Raw genomic sequence first — 3,954 nt, 5'->3', positions numbered from 1 at the left:
CGAGCTCCGGCAGCCGGGGAGGGGGCGCGGCGAGGGGCGGCTGCGCTCCGCCGAGCCCCGGCGAAGGGGCAGAGCCGGCGGGGCCGCCGTCCCCTCCCCGCCCCTGCCCCCGCCCGCCCCTCCGCCGGGGCCGCCCTTCCGCCGCCCTTCCGCCCGGGGCAGGGCTCGGGGGGCTCGGTGCGGAGCCCCGGCTCCCCATCCTCGTGATCCTGCATCTCCTGGCTCCCTGTCTCGCCATCCATCCCTCCCTCGCTCCGCGGGGCTGCACCTGCCTGTCCCCTCCGGGGGACCCCCGGGGCTGCTGCAGAGACCCCCTCCCCACATTCCACCCCCAGGGCCCCCGCGCTGCTCCATCCATGAGGATGGGAGAGGAGGGAATGGGAAAGGGGCACCCGGGGGGCTCCAGGGACAAGGCGCCACATCCCTGGCTGGGTGACAGCCGTGGGAATGGGAAAGGGGGATGCGCTGGGTGGGAAAGGGTCCCTGGATGGGGGATGACCTTGGGAATGGGGAAAGGAGATGCTCTGGGGATGGCAGAGGGGGGCTCGTGGGCTGCAGGGACAACCCCTGGATGGGTGACAGCCATGGGAACGGGAAAGGAGGACCCGTGGGGCCGCAGGGGCACAGGGACAAGGTGCCACCCAGTGCCAGGGGGAGGGAGCCAGGAGACCCCACCCAAGCGGGGGCACCCAGCAGGTGCTGTGGCCTCCCCACTGCGGGGTCTGCGGGAGGGGTTGGACACCCATGTGTGACCCACCCTGCCCAGGGAACCCGAAATTCCCATCGGACACTCCTGGCACAGCACCCTGCTCATCCTTCCCGGCATCCAACCCCTCTGCCCCACAGCGGGAATGGGAATGGGGTCACCACCCCACTGCAGGGACACGGTGCAGCCTTCCCAGCTTCCTTCTCCTCATCCCCCCAGCCCCAGTGGGGTGCTGGAACTTCTCGCCCCTCTCTCTGTCCTTGATTTGGGGTCAGGACCCTACAAGCCCCAACAATGGGGAGCAGGAATGAGGAGAAGGAGGATGCTCCGCTTGGGTCACCCCAATAAAGGGCCTGGGGAGCCGGAGGGGACTTGGGGGCCCAGCGCTGGGGCTGCCCCCATTCCCACATCCCGGTGTCCCTTTGGAACGCTTCCCCTTGGCAGACAGCAGCGGGATCGCGCTGCTCCACCGGGAAAGGGTCGGGCGGAAAGGAAGGGGAGGATGGAAAGCAGCAGCTCAGAGCATCAGCGGGGCTTCCCGGCCACCAACACCCCGCCCGCCCTATCCTCCTCCTGCTCTCTGCTCTCCCTGCCGCGGCTGCTCCTTGGAAAGGAGAAGCTGCTCCTTGGCAGGATATTCCCGAGCTTCCACAGCTCCGAGGTGGAGCCGGCAGTGACCGGGGCATCTTTCATTTGGCCAGGTCTCGGCTGGTTCGTCGTTCTGGGTGTCACACCTGTCCCCCTGCAGCCAGGTTTCCCAAAAGTGCCATTCCCGGGATGAAGATCCCACTGTTCTCCCTGCCCTTTGTGCTCCGGTGGGATCCCAGCAGCAGGAAGGGCGGGAGCTGCTTCAGGCCGTGGACAGGTCCCTCTGCCTCCTCCTCAGGAAGGCAAATTCCTGCTCATTTCCTGCCTTAGTGGCCCCTCGGATCCAGGGAAAGGATTCCCTCTACCAGAGGAGGGATCTGCTCTGCTCTCCCAGCTCCTCGGCCTCTCCATTCCCTCCCTCTCCGCCCTTCTCAAGCTCGGGGCTGTGCCAGAGGGGACTCAGCTCCCCGCAAGGTGACACTTGGCTGGTTTTTGTCCCCGCAGCTGCTCCGGGAGGGAAGGGCACAGCCTCACCTGGGCTTTCCCTGGGTTTTATTCCCTCAGCCCCCGCCCCAGATCCTGCTGGTGGTGGGAACCACGGAATCCAGCGGGAAACGCCCCCCTCTAATTACCCGAGCACATTAATTAGCTCGGCCGCTGACGGAAGGGTGGGATGGGGGCCACGGGCAGCGCATCCCGCGGGGTTAATCCCGGAGCATTCCCACTGCGCATCCCCGCTCCGGCCTTATCAGGAGCAGGCAGCTACCTGGCCTCTCATTCGGGATTTATTCCGGTCGAATTTACAGCCTGGGAGCTTCTTAAACCAGGGGCAACATCCCGCTGCTCAGCCTCCCCCCCCGCCCCCATGCCGGGTTTTGGGGGAAGGGGAGGTTGGAGTCTCCTTCGGGATGGCGCAGGCAGCTCTGGGAGGGGGACAGCGGGGGACTGTCCCTTCCCAGCCATCCCAGCACAAAGAGGGCTCTGTCTGGAGCGGCTGGTCCTGCTCGGAGGGAGAAGGGAGGCACGGAGGGATTAGGGTGGGATGCAGAGGTTTTTGGGATCAAAGGAGACCGGCAAGACCTCATCGTCCCGGGGGAGAGGAGAGAGCACGGATAGAAATATTCAGGCTTGGAGGGGGGAAAAAAAAACCAAGAAAAACACAAGAAACTCCACAACTTTATTCCCAGGCTTTGTGGGATGACAACGTTGATCAGCAAAGCCGATTACAGGGACACCGCGCCAGCTCCCAGTGCTCCCAGTGCTCCCAGTGCCTCCAGGCACCCCTGGAGCGAGGGTGGCACAGACGGGTGGCTGCTGCTCTCTTCCACTTCCAAAGGATCCCGCTCCTGAGGGCTCCAGCATTCCCTGGGGAGCGGAGACCACTCCCCGGGCTTTGTTCCCGCACAGGAGTTGATAGATGGGACCGGAGGATTCCTCCCCTCCTTCCCTTTAAGTCCCATTAATATGGGCTGGATTTGTTCGCCCTCCCGACTCCGGGCTTTAATTCCGCGAGGCGTTATCACATTAGTGGGAGTCAAGGTTGTTACCGTGATGGATTAGGCATTAACGCTCTAATCCACGGGGGCAGCGCCGGCCTCCGAGCTCTCCCTGCCCGCTCCTCATCCCGACAGCACCGGGAAGAGCCTCAGCACCTCGCAGGACCCCCGGCTCTGCGATGGTTTGTCCGCCCCAGGGACACCTGGATGAGGAGAGGGGACATCCCCACCGGGATGCTGCTTCCCCTTCCAGGAAATGCCCCATTTCAGGCATCTGCAGCAGCCTGAGCCCCAAATGGGGGTTTTTAACACTTATGGGAGTTTTTAGGGTCTCAGGCATGGCTGGAAGGCGGGACCTCACCTCTGCTCCGGGGCTCCTGAATCCCAGGGGTGGAGAGGGACCAGCGCATCGCCCCCCTGAGCTGCAGCTCCCAGTCTGGGGCCGAGAATTCCCAGATCAGGGCTTTGCCGTCCCGGGATGTGCAACAAACCGAGCCCCCTCTGCTTAATTCCCTTTGGCTCCAAAACCCTGGAATTTTCCCCATTATGGAACCACAGCTTGCTTTATTTGGAAAGGACCTTAAAGCCCATCCAGGGCCACCCCTCCCATGGGCGGGGACACCTCCCACTGTCCCAGGGTGCTCCAAGCCCCGTCCAGCCCGGCCTGGAATCCGTTTCCTGCCCTTGCAGATGCGACTCCAATATTTTACCATTTTTTTTTTACTTCGGGCAAGGTTCGCCCCAGCCCCGGCTGTGCGGAGGGCACGGCGGGGTCACTGCGGGCACAAGGACACCCTCGGGGACATTCCGCGTCCCTCCCCCTTCCCAGAGCTCCTCCGCACTTCCCGCTGCCGGGGAAGCCCCGCATCCTCATCCTCCCTCCCGCTCCGGGCCTGGCCGGGCTTTTCCGCTCCGGGAAGGGATCCCGGGGGGCCGAACCCGCGGGGCCGTCGGGGCTCGGCCCGGCCCAGCCGCTCGCACTTCCCGCGGGTGAATCCTTGGGATCGCGTTCCCAGGGCTGCTGACAGCGGCCGGCTCGCGGCCACGGGCGATGGGAGTCCTTGGAACACCCCGACGCTGATGGACCCCGACAGCTCCACGCAAAGCAGAGGCTATTTTTGCCCTCGCTGCTGTTTTCTGAACTGATTTTGCCTCTTTAACCTC

Source organism: Corvus moneduloides, chromosome 27 (genome assembly GCF_009650955.1).
Source record: "Corvus moneduloides isolate bCorMon1 chromosome 27, bCorMon1.pri, whole genome shotgun sequence".
Lineage (NCBI taxonomy): Eukaryota > Metazoa > Chordata > Aves > Passeriformes > Corvidae > Corvus > Corvus moneduloides.
The sequence above is the reverse complement of the archived record's forward strand: the minus strand, read 5'-3'. Positions refer to the sequence as shown.